At 43.2% G+C, this 18454-nt stretch overlaps 1 long non-coding RNA gene across 1 annotated transcript; it reads right to left on the bottom strand.

The window, feature by feature from the left end:
• Nucleotides 1-12945: 12945 nt before the first annotated feature.
• Nucleotides 12946-13641, bottom strand: LOC133710091 (uncharacterized). Its single transcript, XR_009846514.1, has 3 exons — nucleotides 13576-13641; nucleotides 13435-13487; nucleotides 12946-12994 (listed from the first exon to the last, which is right to left on the bottom strand). It is a non-coding gene; the product is annotated as an uncharacterized LOC133710091 (long non-coding RNA).
• Nucleotides 13642-18454: the final 4813 nt, after the last annotated feature.

Here is an 18454-nt window from a genome sequence, read left to right as displayed (position 1 = left end):
CTAGGCAAAACACTACAGTTCATCCAATATGCCAAACGTGCCAAAAGTGCAGAACCTCGATTTACCTTGGGTAGCACGAATTGCAGGTGGAAAACCCAAGCTTCTACTTCAACTCCTTTCCGAAACCCGGCTATGAATACACTGTCAAATTGATGCCCACCAATTCACAGTTTCTGGAATTTCATCCCCACCAAAACATCAACCCGTCAACAGCGTAACAACCATCACAATTCACCAAAGCCGAAAGCAATTCAACTCACCTTGTTTTGATCTCGAAACCGAAACCCGACTGACGATGAACTGAGGTGGAGAGCGAACCAAGAGAAACCAGAGAAGCCGCCGGCGTCGAAGAACAGCGCCGGATCACCAGCAGCTCAGACGGTGGCCGGAGTAGTCGGAAATTGCAGAACTCGCCGGAGGAGACACAAAGCTTCCCATCGTCGATTCTTCTTCTCCCATCGTCGATTCTTCTTCGCCGTCGTGGGGTGGCCGGACGCAGTAGCGCCGGTCGGATCCTACTGTGGGTTTCTGGGTTTCGTCGGGTCAGAGAGAGAACTCTGGTTCTCTTCCTCTCTCTCGATCCTCCTGGATCTCCCAACAGAGCTACACTTAGATATATAAACTGAGATCAATTAAGGATGGACGGCTTGGATCAAGCGGTGGATGGTCCAGATCAAACCACCTAATTTCTATTTCTTTAAGCAATTTCCTTAATCCCAAAACTTCCAAAATACTTAAAAATTAGCTCGGGTATCCGGAAAATTCTCCGAAAATTTTCACGAACTCGTCGTGACGTGTACTTCATTATCCAACTTCTAAATTGAGGATTTCACTTCACGAAACTTTCTGAAAATATTCTCGCGTACTTTACCTTTTATCGAAATCGATAAGTAAATTATCGAACTATTTCGCTTAAGCTCGATAAATTTTTCCGGGGCTCACAGTTCCACCCCCCTTAAATAAATTTCGTCCTCGAAATTTCATGATTGGTCAAACGGTCAACCATACTTCACCTTTCATGTTGGACTCCAGTACCCATAACATTTCCAATTCCTAATTCCTTGTGGTACAACTCGACTATTTCTAGTCATACATATCGACACCGGAGCTAACATTTCTCTTTACCAAGTGTTCCTCATTTATTACCAACAGGATACACTTTGCTCCGCTAGTTTTCACTTTTCTGTAACCACAAGACCTTTCTCATAACAACCAGAATGAGGAAGTTAACCATTTATCACTCTCCTCCAAACACTGCCATACCTGGCATTTCCATAGACAATCTATGTCTATACCAAATAAAACTGGGTAACTACCAACCCTATTACCATTATTCAATACTGCCACAGCTGGCAACTCGCAGACGATTCACGTCTCCAACCAATCCCCGCTCACAACAAGCACACCGTGATCCGGGAATTTGAACTTAACCAGAGACATACGTAACTACCCGTAGGTATAATTAGGTTCCACTCGTGGAACTCTCATTAACCAGGAACAACAAGTAGACGTTGTCGTCGCTAACATGAAATTCGCAATTCACAGTGGAGGATATCATTGTCCTCAGAAGGACAATACCCGCGAACTTGGCTGAGCATCCGTCCTTCTAGTCAAGCTATACGAGAAAAGCACGACGGAACCTAACAGCCGATTTCTAGAAGTTATTCCACGAATTGCCACGCGACGACACATTACCGATTTTTCCTTGCTACGAGCTCACTACGTAGTCATTTATGACTACTACTTTAGCTAACGCATGCATTCCTCGAACTCGAAGGCGAAGTACTTCCTATAACTGTGTGAAGAATATATCCCTTGTTAACAACATCGAATCATGTTGTCCTTCCCGCGACAGCCACGTGTCAATGGATTTCTTGGAACACTAACTCAGTTGAACTGACGTTCCACCTTGATAACAAGCTCCAGCAAGGGTTTCTGTCACGATTCGACGAAATTCGAGGATCACCGTTTTAGGTTTACCTCATAGAGACTGAAGCCCACACGCTTCCATGTATAGATCAACGTCGATCTTGAAAGCTTCGTAAAAATTCGAGGAGCTTATGGTTAAGCAATTACGAACAGCATTCATAACGTACCTGTCGTCAAACATTTTTCCAGGTTGCACGCTGTTCGGACCAAAACAAGCCATGTCGCTGAAGCTGTCAGTTGCTTTTCCAGCGATGACAAGGCAACTTCCCACCTTTCATTCTGCGCTAAACTCTTCCTTGAATTTTGGTTGCTAGAAGTCCCGTAGTGTAGAGAATATCTTCCCTTACTACAATTTACGTTGAACTTGACTTTGAAGAATAAGCAACCAAAGTAACAACAAAACTTCTTTGGAAATTTCCCAAGGAAAGGGAATTAAGCTCTAAGGAACGTCAAATGATTTTTCAACACTCGATGTAAACTCTCGGAAAAAGGAAGAGAAAAGAATTGAAAATTTTGCCCAAACAATTTGCAGCAAAAGTTTTCAAATTTTCTTCCTTGCAAGGCAGATTTGGAAAAATTACCACGACTTCAATTTCAGCCGAAACGAGGTAAAACTTTTCAGATCAGTACCCAAAAGGCTGAACACTGTTGGGTTAAAATTTTAAAAATTTCAGAATTCTGGAAGTCATTCAAAGCTGATCCCAAAGTTGCTGCCACAAAGAATCAGCAGAACCTTGAGTTTAGAAATTTTCACTTTTTGAAACTGACTTGGAGGGGTAAAAGTTCTCACCTTTGGGTGAAACTGGTTGGAACGATTTCCTAAAAACAAGATCGGTAACAACTTCCAAATCATTTTAACCAGTGTACTTTGGCAACCTGAAAAGCTTTTCTCAAAATCGAAGAATTTTAAATTTTGGCAACAATCCAAATGACGGAATTTCAAGGTTTAAGGAGCATGCTTTGCAACCACAACCAGAATTTTAATAATGTAGGGAAATGGTAGGACAACACCAACCAAACGAAAGAAAAGAAAATCAACGTATCTATTAGTAAGGAAGAGATACTTGCAGTCCTCAAAAGATCCTTACCGGTAACGCGCATCATTGGAAGCGGTTAGAATCCGAAGACGTGCTAGCTCTCCCTTGTAGGATGCTTTGCTCTTTGGTTCCTTATCGACTTCCTGACGAGTGACGAAGCCTCAAATAGACACAACACACAAACATTCCATCGCAAAGATAAAAGAGTGCGAATTATTTAGGTTACAATCCCATAATCCTACATGGTAACACAAAGACAGAACGAAAATCGTTCGATACGAGCTCTCACGATTAAAGTGAGTTAGACTTCCTTTCTCTCCAGCGAGTCAAAGGGCGCTAATCGAGTTGTGTCCAAACCGGAACTATATTTTGAAGTCTGCACTCCTCGAAATATATACCCTTCATTAAATCACATGCGAGCAATTCCTCCTTAAACGCGTCGAGAATCAGTAGGCGATGAGCTTTGTAATGTTCAATCGTGTCAACGATACCTATCACCCTTTCGACCGCTTCAGCTATATCTGATAGTGAAGTATACTGACGATCATCATTATAATAGTGAAGCATATGTTCCCGAATCTTGGAGTTGAAACCAAGAATGTAACTCCTTGTGACCGCTTGTCTTGATCTCGTACGACCAGCCTTCCTCTTCTCCTGAAGGCCGCGAGTGAATAAACAGGTATACTGACCCACAGTCCAGTCCTCCTACAGTAAGTCGGCTGCAAAAGGCTCTGCTGGAGGCTGCACTTGTCCCCAAGGTGGCCAATCTGAAGGTGCCTGAAAATTAACCGAGGGACCACTAGCTGTAGATCCAGTTTCTGGACCCGTCAATGAACTCACTTCTTCTGGATCTTCATCATTATTCACTTCCTCTACTTCCCATGGCTCTTCTTCATCAGACGACATTGTCAAGCTGAAATGAAAAACAACTTTCAATACCACAATTTCATTCAACAAAATTGGACTTGTAGTCCCATGCTGCAATCATTGCAATCCGAAACCAACAATTCCAACATCAATCACCTTCCCATATACTCAAGTTTGTCGTTCACATACCTTGCTCCTTTTATTTTACCTCATACTGGGCTCTCAACTTTCCCGCGGTCTGTGCACTGTGGAGGAGCTTTGGGTGGCAATACTCGTTCAAATTCAAAGAACAAATCATAGCATACACAATAATTGGACTTGAAAGAATTTAGGACAATTCACCACAATCAAGTCTGTGGAAGTAACCAAATAAACGAGACTCGACAAAATACCCAAAGAAGAAATAATTACCAAGCCCAACATTTATAGCAATGAGCACAATTTAACGAACCGGATTCATTGAACAAAACGATGGCAAACAAGCTAATCAGTAAATGAATTCCACAATATAACAACATGCAAAAGGAATAGAAAACCGAGCAAACACAAGTTCAATTTCAAGGGCAAGTCGGAACATAAGTCAACCTTTCGAAGAAAGGATAACGACTTTCGGATTAAGGGACCCAAAGGAAGAACAACAATAGTTCCGACCAACAAGAAGTCAAAGTTCGGGGAATAACTCTAGAGTCATTTATTTGTCGCAAGTTGTATTCAGAAATTAACAACTTTCAACCTCGGTATACATTAGGGGGATCCGGTGGCCAGTCGGGCCCTAAACCAAGTGAAGAGTTGTAATTATATGAACACACACTAGCAACAATCATTTCTCACTACGAAGGAGTGAACCAGAATTTCATGGTAAAAAAATTCCTAAAATCTCCCACGTAACCGGAAATCAAGACTCTAGACAAACTTCGAAAAACTGTTTAAATTAGTACAAGGTTTTGTTCCAAAAACCTCAAATCTAAAAACACACGTTAAAGGTAAACAACGATTTTTTTTTCCGCTAAAGCTTCCCTTTTTCGGTCAAAAGCGTCTTTTCGACAAAACACATTTCAAAGTTGGTTCGGGTTAAACACGTAAATAGTAACAACCGAAATCCAAAACTTTTGAACAGTAACGGGAAATAAATCCCTTCTTTTCCCAAATCGCCTTTCAAAGCACTTTCGCTTTTGGCACCCCTTTTTCTAAATCTCTTTTTGGAAACACCTTTAAAACTCGCTCGTGAACCATTTTCCGAAATCCTTTTTCCGGAAACTTTCTCAACGTTTTTCGGAACTCGGTCTTAAAAACCGAAGTCACCCCTTTTCAAGTCAAAGGTTCGGAAACACGTTCTCGAACAAGCATTTCTCAAGTCAATCTTTTAACAGGATTTGAAAATTTTTCACGAGCCAGCAGAACTTTTTCGGGTATCAGAGGTTTTTAAATCGTTGAAATCGAAAAGTCGGAAGCATTGCTCTGATACCACTTTCTGTAACCCCCCAAACTGCACCTCACCAGCTTAAGCACGTCACAGTGCCGCGAATCTCTAAAACATAAACCGAACGCTCGATTTACATTCTAAAGATCGCTAGGCATTTTATTTGAAAAACTTTTTGTAGAAACACAGCGGAAGCTACAAATACTTTTGAGGTGAAAAGCTTGAATTTGTTAAAACCTATCTCATCCGTCCAGAACTTGGATAAAAGCTAGCATGGGGTACGAATCCCTATGAAAAGAATTCAACTCATTGTGACACAAGACTAGATTTCAACAAGTCCTGAACACGAAGATTGCGAAGTATAATTCAGATTGGAAACCAAACAAAGATTTACCGAACTTGTTCCGCACACCCAGCTCCATCCGCTACTGTCCCGTCACCAGTGCACAGTACCTGCATCCATACTGTTGTAGGGGTGAGTTTTCGTCCTCGCTGCTTAACAGGATTTCTAACTCGACTAGGTTTGAAAATCAATAGACCAGTATTGGGAGCGCTCCAGTATGAAACATACTTAAACCAAATATTTAGAAAGAACGACAAACTTTATAAGAATGCTTTTTAACTCGAAAATTGATGCATGATACAAAATTGAATACGCGCGCTGAATCTTACCAGATGGCCGGTCCCATAGACCCACTACACGACCTTACCTCAATTTACTTCATCACCAGGTAAGCGTAGCGAGAGCGTCCGCTACCTAGCTACGCACACGTACCGAGCCCGTCATTACGATCGGAATACCCGGACGACCGGCGTAACTAACCCTCCGGAGGTTTTGGGGATCGAACCCAAGGAAGTCAGAGCCACCCTTCGCTCTCAAGCCATCACACATTTTCTCACGGATTGGTTAGTATGCATTGCATTTGAACTTAACCAAACCGTACCACTTAACATGCATCGCTTAAATAACAATATATAAGAAAACAACTAACCGAGGAGAGTCCTGAATCCCTACCTGGACTCCGATGCTTTCTCTCACGTACTCCGAGAGTTGCGAACCTTCTGTTCCTCGGATAACTGGAGTCCTAGATTCCGACATTTCGATAGTTAATAACTTTTGAACAATTAAACGAAATCTCGACGATTAATATATCGTCCAAACCAACTTTTCCTGGTTTGACCAGGACTTGACCAAGGTTTGACCAACCTTTCCTAGTTTGACCAGGATTGACAAACTTTGACCATTGTTTGACCAATCGTTAATGGTTCGATAATTACCTAAATTATCGAACATTGACTTGAAGTTACGTTATCGACCAAACATATATTGAGTGCACCCGATTACTAAGGCCACCCAATATATATATACTTATATATTAATTTCTTTCACTTTCTATCCATTTAACATAAGTACAAGCATAGAACATGTTTCCAATTTCATCAACATTTTATCTCAATCACGCTACACTTGGTCTTTTACTTCCATTTCGTATCTTGTCGCATAGTAATTACACGGAATTTACTATGGACACCCAATACTTTCCAATTTCCATATAAGGTGTACCCAAAACTACTATTTCACACAAGGTGTGCCCAAATTACTAAGGACACCCATACTCACACTTGACCATTTTCATCCTTCACAACCATTTCCTGATTCACAACAAAACTCAATCCACAACTATAATATCAACATTCAAACATAAACTCCAAACACCCAGAACTATACAACTCGATTAGACTAGGCAAAACACTACAGTTCATCCAATATGCCAAACGTGCCAAAAGTGCAGAACCTCGATTTACCTTGGGTAGCACGAATTGCAGGTGGAAAACCCAAGCTTCTACTTCAACTCCTTTCCGAAACCCGGCTATGAATACACTGTCAAATTGATGCCCACCAATTCACAGTTTCTGGAATTTCATCCCCACCAAAACATCAACCCGTCAACAGCGTAACAACCATCACAATTCACCAAAGCCGAAAGCAATTCAACTCACCTTGTTTTGATCTCGAAACCGAAACCCGACTGACGATGAACTGAGGTGGAGAGCGAACCAAGAGAAACCAGAGAAGCCGCCGGCGTCGAAGAACAGCGCCGGATCACCAGCAGCTCAGACGGTGGCCGGAGTAGTCGGAAATTGCAGAACTCGCCGGAGGAGACACAAAGCTTCCCATCGTCGATTCTTCTTCTCCCATCGTCGATTCTTCTTCGCCGTCGTGGGGTGGCCGGACGCAGTAGCGCCGGTCGGATCCTACTGTGGGTTTCTGGGTTTCGTCGGGTCAGAGAGAGAACTCTGGTTCTCTTCCTCTCTCTCGATCCTCCTGGATCTCCCAACAGAGCTACACTTAGATATATAAACTGAGATCAATTAAGGATGGACGGCTTGGATCAAGCGGTGGATGGTCCAGATCAAACCACCTAATTTCTATTTCTTTAAGCAATTTCCTTAATCCCAAAACTTCCAAAATACTTAAAAATTAGCTCGGGTATCCGGAAAATTCTCCGAAAATTTTCACGAACTCGTCGTGACGTGTACTTCATTATCCAACTTCTAAATTGAGGATTTCACTTCACGAAACTTTCTGAAAATATTCTCGCGTACTTTACCTTTTATCGAAATCGATAAGTAAATTATCGAACTATTTCGCTTAAGCTCGATAAATTTTTCCGGGGCTCACAGCGACTTGTAAGGCATACTTAGCAGGGAGCACATAAACCATATTGCAAGAGGTATCCACCATTTCTGTTTCGTCCATGTCATCATCAAGATTGAGCTTGGGTTCATCTGCTGGGATATCGGCGTTGAACCTTTTAACCATGAAAGCAACCAATGATTCCTCTGCGGGGTTTACCGCCTTGGCTTGTTCGTGCTCCTGTACCATGGGAACCTGGTTCAGCGACTCTGAAATTTGTTTTGCCGCTGGCACTTCCTCTGGGAGAGCGACCACCAAGCTTTGAACTTTCTTACGCCTCCACTGCACAGTCGCGGACCTATTGTTTTTGCCCCCCAGCCTGTCAAATATTGAAGGCTCGCTATCTCTTCCTTCGAGAGATATTCTCCGCCAAACGCTAGGTTTGCGGGTTGGTGGCAATTCTCGCTTCTCGGGAGCTAGGGACTTCTCCTGACTTTCCTTCTGGTGAGCGCTGGTTTTTGAAGCCCGTTGCGACATCTTAGGAAGCTGCTGGAGAACCCGCGGGGCGATGAACCTTTTGGAGGTCAGTGCCTCCACCTGTCTCTGGTATTCTTCTGGAGATCTCACCAACTGCGATGGTTTAATCAACCCCTGATCCAGCGCTTCCAAGGTTCGCTTTGCTTCTCCAAACCTCCGCTGGAGTTTTCTCTTCCTTGAAGAGCTCATTTCCACTGCCTTGCCCTTCTTCTGGGTATACCATCTCCCTTCCTTGATAGTGGATGTCGGCACCGGAGGAATATACGGTCTGGTCATAACGTCTGACCGCTCGTTTGCTCTTTCTTCTTCCCTCGCAACCTTCAATTTCTTGAACAAATTAGAGTCCCTTGGATAAGAAGTTCCTGACCCAGCGTACATTCTCGGACTACCTGGTTGGAAGCTTCTAGAATGTGCTGGTAACTTTATTGGTGGTAAAGTACCAAAGCGAATGGTCTGTTCTTCCTCTTCGTGCAACGCCTGGATATCACATTCCTCCTTGCACTTTGAACATAGCATGACAGGTGGGGCCGGCTTTGATCTCCGCTTCACGGACTGCTCCATCACCTTTTCTAAGCCCCCAGTGGTACGATTTGGGCTCAGCCTCTGTTGATCCTTTGTGTCCCAAACTACGTTAACCATGTTGACTCCAGTGTCTGGGAAAGGATCCAAATCTACCAGCGTCGCAGCTGTTGCTGGTGCTTCAACCTGTAAGCTACCATTATTCAACCAGATCTGAATCTGATCCTTCAACTTGACACAGTCGGCTGTGTTGTGATTCCACAAATTGTGGAGCTTACAATATTTTTTCCCCCTTAATTGCTCCGGTTTGGGGAATTGTCCGAAGTCGGTCTTCACCATCTTCGCAGCGATCATCTCATCTAGGATCTCATGAGCTTTATTCGCATTATAAGTGTAACTTACGAATTCAGGTTTGGTGAAGACCACCGACTTGAGTTTCATTGGCTCTTTACACAGCTTCAGCTGCTTTAGCGTTGACGCCTTCTTCCCAGTGAGCTCGAGCGCTGCTAGCTACCTCGTCCTCTTTGGACTCTTCAGCCTCTGCCAGGCCGGATTCCTCACACCTATAGTAAGGATCATAGGAACTTGATTGATGGCTGAGCGCAGCCACTGTTCTATGCTTCCCAGGCATGTATGTTCCCTTCGAGGCGTTTTTCATAGCGTCCATCTCCCTGAGCAAGTGCTCGAAACTTCCTACTTCTGTGATAAGTTCCCCCATGGAATTGAACATGCTTCCATGCTGTTTTTTGCGTTGGCGGGGCTCTAAGCCTTTGATTGCCAACTTCACCAGTTCTTTCTCCGGCAGAATCACGTTCAACTTTCCTTTCTGGATCTGAAAGCGCTGAAGGTACATGACAGCGGATTCAGTTGGCTGCTGAGCCATCTGAGTGAGTGAAGCCAGATCTACTTCCGGCTCGATAGTCCCGAAGGTTTCTTTAAACAACTTTTCCATCGCGGGCCAACTCGCGACAGATCCTGGTTGCAGCTTAGTGAACCAGGTGAAGGCAGACCCTGACAAAGAAGTGGCGAAGATATTACACTTCAGGTTGTCATCGTTCTGGTACTGACCACACTGTACTCTAAACCTGACCAAATGGGCCGCGGCACTTTCGACTTCCTCTCCCGAGAAAGTAGAGAACGTGATGTTCTTATATCCCCTAGGATAAGGTGATTGCATAATGTGCGGTGGGAAAGGCCCGTGATAGGCCTCCTCCAAGTTAGGCCTCTGGTTCGCGGCCCTAATCATCTCCTCTACCTCTTCTCGTCGCACATAACCTGGGCCAGGAGGAGGAGGTGCAGCCACCGTCTGATGGGTCGTTTGCACAAGAGGCACCTCGTGGCTAGTAGTTGCTGTTCCATCTTCCAGGCGAACGACCCGAGGAATACTGGGTTGTTGAAGAGTAATCGCTGGTGCGGACACATCCTTGGCCAAAGCAGTGATTTTGATTGGAGTGCCCGTCTGATCAATCCCATAGTAATTCCCTGGGAGCTCTTGGTAGACATTCTCTGCCCCATCGCTATCATACTGAGCAAAAACAACAGGAACAGCCAGGGTACCGTCACCGAACTTCAGAGTTTTGCTCTTTTGCCCAATCGATGGTGTTGCTTTGTCTTTGCCACCAATCAACAACGCTTTGTCCTTGCTTTTGGTAGACATTGCGGTGGCAGCTGCAGAGGGTGTGGCAATACTGCTGATAGCCTTCTCGCGGGCATTAGGCGGAATGTACTTACCGGATGCAGAGAGTTGGTCAAGGGAACCGAGGATGGCGTTGGGATCTCCCAATGCTTTATTCAAAACCTCCTTGGCATGTCCCAATTCGGCTTGCTGCATGGCAACTTGGGTCGCGAGATTGGACCCCTCTTTGCGCACTGCCGCGATGTCAGCTGCAGTATCTTTGCTTTGTGTGTTAAAGGTGTTAACAGCACTCAGAAGCTCCTTATATTGCGTGAGATTCGTGTCAGCAATCTTATCTGCATGAATCTTGGCTTCATTGGCAAGATTTTGTGCATGCTCCTCAGCCTTCTGGGCATTCTCGTTCATTCGTCGATCGAAATCGCGAAGCCGCTGCTCAGTCCTCGCAATTGACGTGGCCAGGTACCTCCTATAGTTGTCGTTGTTGACCGTAAGGATGCGGAGTCGTTCATCGATGCTAGCATCCTCTGGGATAACGAGGGGGGTGAACTCATCGCTCTCAATTGTTTCGCTAACCGCAGCAACTACTGTGGTAACGGGGACATTGGCCACCTTGCTAGTAACAGAATTCTTGCCCTCAGTAGCGGGCTGTTGACTTTCTCCTCGTTCGGTCGTCATCTCTGTTGAAGGCGTGTGGAGAAAAAATCTTTGAATTACTAATTCTTCCGAAAGACCACGACAGTCTGCACGCGAGTGCGGTCTGTAACTGGAGGTCTTGTGTTTCGGGCAATTAACGTAAACCTTTTGATAAGGGTTTGCGCTTGACTTCCCAATAGCTTCTGGATGTCTCAACTTCTTAATAGTGGTGTTGACAGGACCCACCCCAAATTCCACCCTGGAATCCGAAGTGGCCCCGCGGGACCCACCTTTAAAGGAGTTTTACCAAAAATTTCGGCATAACCTCCCTTAAAAATGGATAACCCAAAATCCTGCGGAAACAAAATTCACTTCTAATAATCCAACCACAACTCCTGGAGCCACCCTGCTCCCAAATTCCACCAATCCCATCTCAAAGCTAACAACATCATACATAATCTCCGAAAGGTACAAGTTACTACAATCACCAAAGTTAGGTCATAGACCTCAAATATAATTCATACAAGTTTGGGTCACATATCCCTTAGTAATCAGAGCATTCTAGGAATAAAGTTTAACATAGAGTACCGTAGGCTAAATAAATAACCTACAAAATATGATGACGGAAGCGGATGCGGTCACTATGGCTCACTTCAGAACGCCGAGCAGCAACACTGAAAACTGGGCATTTAAAACCGAAGGGCCCAGGGGAAAGTACATAAAAACGTTAGCGTGAGTGGACAAAAATAAACAAATATAAACCAAATGGATTTTATACTTTCCCACATTTTTCGATATATATAAAATCCGGATGCATGCAACATTTATAAAACACTTAAGAAAATAATCCGAAAAACATTGAACTCCAGAAAACCGACTAGCCCCGCTAGTCACAACAACAGAGTAAAAGATTGAAATTTCAAAACTCGAAAATATAAGTCCAGCCCCGCTGGTTAAGAAAACTCAGACTAGTCCCCGCTAGTCAAAAATAGTATAAGTAGGGGAAGATGATAGCCATACGAATAAGCCACTCAGGCTTGGGTGATAGCCTCCCAGGCTAAAGAACTCCCATAACTCCCGTAATATACCCTTACGCCACTAAGTGTAGCGATAGGATACTGGGCTACAGAATTACTGTCACAGAGACAGTAACCTGCGCCACAAAGGCGGAAGGGCTACGGTGATCCCATCACCGCGCCACAAAGGAGGAAAATCAATGCTAGCATGATAAAATCACCCCTCAATATGGCACAGGGAAACATAACCGAAAATCCAGTAAATCCAAATACATAAGGCTTCCCCCATCTCTCGTAAAAGAATTTCCAACGACGTGTCCCACACGCCAAGATAATCTCAAGTTCAAAATAAATAGGAGAGAAAATAATAATAAAACATAATCTCCATGAATCGAAACAAAACCAATTCCAAGTTCATCATCAAGGCACTCCCAATGCCAAAGCCGAAAGTCGATAAATAAACAAGAAATATAACTCCATCGAAATCCCATTTCGAAAATCCTTTAAAAGTCTCAAATCGACGAATAGAAATATAATAAAAAAAATATAATTCCGGAAATCACCTCGGAAATAAATAATTCGTCAAATAATAATCAATCTCTGAAAATAAATCATATGCTCGAAATGTAATATGATAAATAATTAGAGCATTACTTCAAGAAATAAATGCATGCATCAATTCTTAAAACAAAAGTCCACTCACAATATATGCTCAATCCTGACGTCGCTCGGTATTTTCCTCGTATGGAGACTCCTCTCGTCCTGTACGAATAACATTCATAAATATATATATAATTCACAGGACGGAATTAACTCTACAATACTTATAATTGGAAATTCAAAACATCCCCCCCCTTTCCTAAAATCCAACTCCTCAACTCTCCACAACATCCATCCTTACTCCCACAATAATCTCTCATCGATAAATAAATTCTAAAGTGAATTCGAAAGAAATTCGGTGATCGAATTCACGAAAATCAATAGTTAACCAATTAACTCAATTCGTAAATCTTCCGATTTCCACCAAACTTCATGCATTACATTCTACAATCAATATAGGGTACATGGGATTAAAACGACAATTAAAACACAGCTCTACGCGCCACCACGCGCTACCTACAGTGATGACCACCAAACTCCGGCACTAGCATCTACACAACAAGCCCAATCAACTTCCCAACTACAACATCAACCAATTTTACCTCGAAGTGGTCGAATCAAGCCGGTGAAGGAAAGCCCCGAAGCTTCAAGAACCCTAGAAATGAAAAATCATCAATTCAACCTCTACAATGCAAATTGGAACGAACTACCTTAGGGGAAATGATCACCATCAAAAACCAAACCTTCGATGTCAATATGGTGGCCGGAGGTGGCCGGAATGGCCGGAAATCGGCGAAATCCCAAAACTGTAGCCGGAGAGAACTTTGCTTCGATCTGAGCTTTTCCGGCCAAATCGTCGAAAACTAAGGGCACCAGCGTGACCAGGGGGAGGAGACGACCCTGTGGTGGCTGGCTTTCTGCCGGGTGATGGCCGGACGGCGGCCAATCGAAGGGAAGAAGGATTTCCCGAAGAAGAAAGAGGGGAAAATCGGGGGAGAGGAGAGAGAAAGGTGGGTTTCCGGTTTTGGAAACCTACCACAGTAATTTCCTTAAATATATAATTTTCTTACCATGAACAGTAACTTTCTTAATTCACTCATAACTTTTGCATACGAACTCCAATTTTTACGTACCACATATGCCCGCGCTCGGGTTAACGTCCTCTACAACTTTCATGAAAGAAATTTTCTCAAATTAATAACTCATAAAAAGTCAATTTTTAACCACCCCCCTAAACGTTAAAATTAAAATCGTGAACGGTAACCAATAAGAATTTCATGTAACTCGGTAAAAAGGTATATCAGGTGTGGGGTGTAAAAGGTGTGGTTTACAGCTCACAGTATGTCCCACTGGGCGTGCCAAAATGTTTGTTTTGAAGCCCGGTGGTTGAATGTGCTTCAAGAGAAAAGACTCTTCTGATGTTGTCCCACTGGGCGTGCCAAAATGTTTGGCTCCAATTTTGTTGCAGCTGGTCAACAGTCTCTTTTCTGCGCGGGCGTGCCAGCACCGTTCGGGTGCGGTCGTCGGGGGTGTCCCTTGACCTGACTTCTTTCAAGCGATGGTAGACGAGGAGAGCACCAACCTCGTCGTGGGATTCTTTATGCCTCGTGGCGAGGACTTTTGCTGAGCTTCTTGAAAATCACAATCGATACTCGATGTTGTAGATCGAGCAGAGCGAGAACCACCGGGAAGTAGAGAGAACTTGCTAAAGCGTGACTTTAGCTTGGCTGGGTTGCTAGGGCGTTACCCTTGCTTGGCTGGTTCTGTAACCGTTGTGGTCGCGGCACTACCGTCGGCTCCCGAGGAGACTAGGACCGAAGCACGTTGACAGAGGGTTTGGTGGCACTGAAAGTCGGCTTCTGAGAAGACTAGGACTAGGAGTGTGATCAAGTGTGATAAGAGAAAGAGAAGGAGAGGAGTTGCTCTTAGAGAGGTTGCTCTAGAGAGAACTTAGATCATCTTAGAGATGTTGTTGAATTGTGTTTGTTCTCATTGATACTTGTTGTAGCCTCTATATATAGGCTACCAAGCAACACTATTTGGCCTTAAACAACTCATAATGGGTTAGGTTTTAGCACTTAAACATTAATGGAATGTTAGGTTTAAGCACTTAAAACACTAATGGAATGTTAGGTTTAAGCACTTAAACACTAATGGAATGTTAGGTTTAAGCACTTACTGCTCCAATTTTGCTGCAGCTATATCTCCACCAAGAACTCAAAATGGGCCTTAGACCTCTTCACATAAAATGATCCAAAATGAGTGTAGATCATTGTGGCAAATTTTCAGAGCTTTCTTCCATGTGGTTGGGCCGGAAATGCTGCTGAACCTCTTACAGGTCCAGTTTTCCAGTTTTGCTTCTGCAGAAAATTAGATTGATTGTTTGAAGGCCTTCCACTCAAAACTAGCTCTGGCACTCTTCATAATAAATGATCCTTGGGCTTTGTAGAATGGATCTGCAGAGTTTCAGCTCATTTAGAGTTCATTTGGTCAGGCGGCCGCTCCTTCTGTTTAGCTTGGTTTCTCCTAGCCGAAGTAGAAAAATGTGCTAAAGTTGACTTTTCATGCTTCCATGCTTCCATAGTAGGCTTTATTTAGCCTCTAAATATATATTTCGAACTTGTCGACAATATATAGCTTGAGCCACTAACATTGGCTCAATTTCTCTAAGACGTGCCTTGTCAGGCCAAAATGCTCATTTTGGGTCCAAACAGAACTGATTTGCAGAATGCCAAGACAATGGTGGCCTCTTGTTCTGGAGCTGCTGTGTCCAGAATGCCAATGAAGGATGTCTTTAATAATATGGGCAGCCATAGTGGAGTGAAATCCACTTTTCAATATCAAAGGAAATCCAAGGGCCTCACCACTCCTACCAACAAACATCAATCTCATATTTTCAAAAAACTCTCTTTTGAAAATAATGAGGCTGCTGTGTTTGGTAATGGGATTTCAGCTATATTTGGTCACTGCCCTCCTGAGGAGAGAACTGGGGCTTGTGGCTTGCAAATTAATTCTAACCAGTACAGTGATGTTGTTATTGATGCTTCTTCTGCAATTGAAGACGATTCTGACAAGTTTACTGAAATGACTTTTGTTGCTAATAGCTTGTTAACCAATGAGGATTTCCTGCCTTCCAATACCTTGGAAGGTATGGTTGATGCCTAATCCGGCCGTTGGCCTCTCCTTCTATGCTTTCCCAATGTTTAAAGCTCTATTTTGGAATTCTAGGGGTGCTGGAAATGAGAACTTCAAAACTGCAATTGCAGACCTTGTCAAATTACATTTTGTTGACATACTGGCTATTTGTGAGCCAAGGGTTCAATTCAAGAGAGTTAGTAATGCTCTCAGTTCTCTTGGATTCCCTGACTCTAGAATGTTGAAGCTAGGGGATTCTCTGGTGGAATTTGGTTGTTATGGGATAAAAATAGAACCCAGGTTGATTTTGTGGATGAGAACTCTCAATCCATATCATTTAAAGTCTCCATTCCTGGTAAGCAGACCTGGTTGTTTACTGCTATTTATGCTAGTCCTACCCATGTTACTAGAGCCTCACTATGGGGCTACCTGGAAAACCTTATGAATACTGTCAACTTACCTTGTATGCTCATGGGGGACTTTAATGAGCTTGTTTCTGCAGCTGATAAAAATTGTGGTACTCTTTCTGGAAGATTTGGTGGTCTTCGTGATTGGATTAACATAAATGGTATGATTGATATGGGATTCCAAGGTTCTTGTTTCACTTGGAGCAACCACAGAGTTAAAGAGAGACTTGACAGGGGTTTCTGTTGCTCTGCTTGGAGAGCTTTATTTGCTGATGCTTTTATTAGGCACTTGCCAAAAACAAGATCTGATCATTGCCCCATTCTTCTCCAACTCTTCTCCAATAATGTTGTGAACAATAATGCTACTGCCTTTAGATTCCAAGCCATGTGGCTCAACCATAACACTTATGATGATTTTGTTTCCAATTCTTGGGCCTCAAGTGAGGGTACTTTTTCTAACAAAGTCACTCAGCTATCTTCTGATCTATCTAAATGGAATAAAGATGTCTTTGGGCACTTGTTCTATAGGAAACAGCATATCCTTGCCAGAATTGGGGGTATTCAAAAAGCCAGGGACAGATTTGAAAATCCGTTCTTAATTAAACTTGAAGCTGAGCTCATTCATGAGTATGATGTTATTTGTGAGCAGGAAAATCTTTTCTGGAGGCAGAAATCAAGAGACAAGTGGCTCAAAGATGGAGATAGGAACACTAGATTTTTTCATCTGACCACTTTGGTTAGAAGAAGAAGAAACAAGATTGAGGGTCTTTTTGACTCCTAAGGTGTTTGGTCCACTGATTCCACTGTGATGAAAAAAATTGCTGTTGATTTTTTCACTAACCTCTTTTCTGTTGGTTGTGTTGAGGATACCAAGTTTACTATTCCTTGGCTCTTCCCTGAAATTGATCTGAATAGCCTTGGAACTCTCTGCAGCCCCATCACCCTAATTGAAGTCAAGCAATCCCTATTCTCTATTGGAGGCCTAAAAGCTCCTGGCCATGATGGCTTCCCTGCTATTTTCTTTCAGCACCATTGGCAGCTTTGTGCCAATGATATTTCCAAGTTGTTCAAGACGCCTTCCTTAATTGTACCATTCCTCCAGGCCTAAATCATACAATCATTGCTCTGATTTCGAAGATTGAGGGACCTCAAAATATGGTAAACTTCAGACCTATTAGTCTTTCTACTACTGTTTACAAGGTTATTTCTAAAATTATTGTTGCTCGGATTAGACCTTTGATGAAGAGTTTGATTAGCCCCAATCAGGTCAGTTATGTGCCTGGTAGGCACATCTCTGATAATGTTATGATTGCCCAGGAGCTGCTTTTCAAATTTAAGAAATCTCATGGTTAGTTGGGTTTCTTTGCTTGAAAAGTTGACCTCTCAAAAGCCTATGATAGACTGAGTTGGAGCTTTATTGAAATGGTCCTCTATGAAGCCCAATTCCCTCATAATCTGGTCAAATTAATTTTGCACTGCATTAGATCTGTGAGCTTTCAAATTTGTTTCAATGGTGAGCTCACTGAGTCTTTCCATGGCCAAAGAGGTATCAGACAAGGTGATCCCTTGTCCCCCTACATTTTTGTCTTATGCATGGAAAAGTTATCTCATCTTATTCAGTCTACAGTTGAATTTGGGAGCTGGAGACCTGTCTGTGCCTCTCAATATGGTCCCTTGGTTTCTCACCTTTTTTTTGCTGATGATCTAATGCTCTTTGCTGAAGCGTCCACTCAACAGGCCAATGCTTTGAAAAAATGTCTTGATGCCTTTTGCTCCTTATCTGGTCAAGCTGTGAGCTATGAGAAGTCTCTCATCTTTTGCTCTCCTAATACCTGCAGATCAGTTGCTTCCAATATTAGTGGCATCTGTGGCTCTCCCCTTACTAGTGACCTTGGCAGGTATCTTGGAATGCCTTTGATCCATACTAGAGTAAATAAGCATACTTATGCTGGAATTTCTGATAAGGCTCAAAGCAGGCTTTCTAGTTGGAAAAGCAAGGTTTTGAGTATGGCTGGCAGACTCACTCTTATCCAGTCAGTTTCTTCTGCCATCCCAATTTATGCTATGCAGACTGCTAGAC

This window comes from Rosa rugosa, chromosome 5 (assembly GCF_958449725.1).
Source record: "Rosa rugosa chromosome 5, drRosRugo1.1, whole genome shotgun sequence".
NCBI lineage: Eukaryota > Viridiplantae > Streptophyta > Magnoliopsida > Rosales > Rosaceae > Rosa > Rosa rugosa.
The sequence above is the reverse complement of the archived record's forward strand: the minus strand, read 5'-3'. Positions and strand labels throughout refer to the sequence as shown.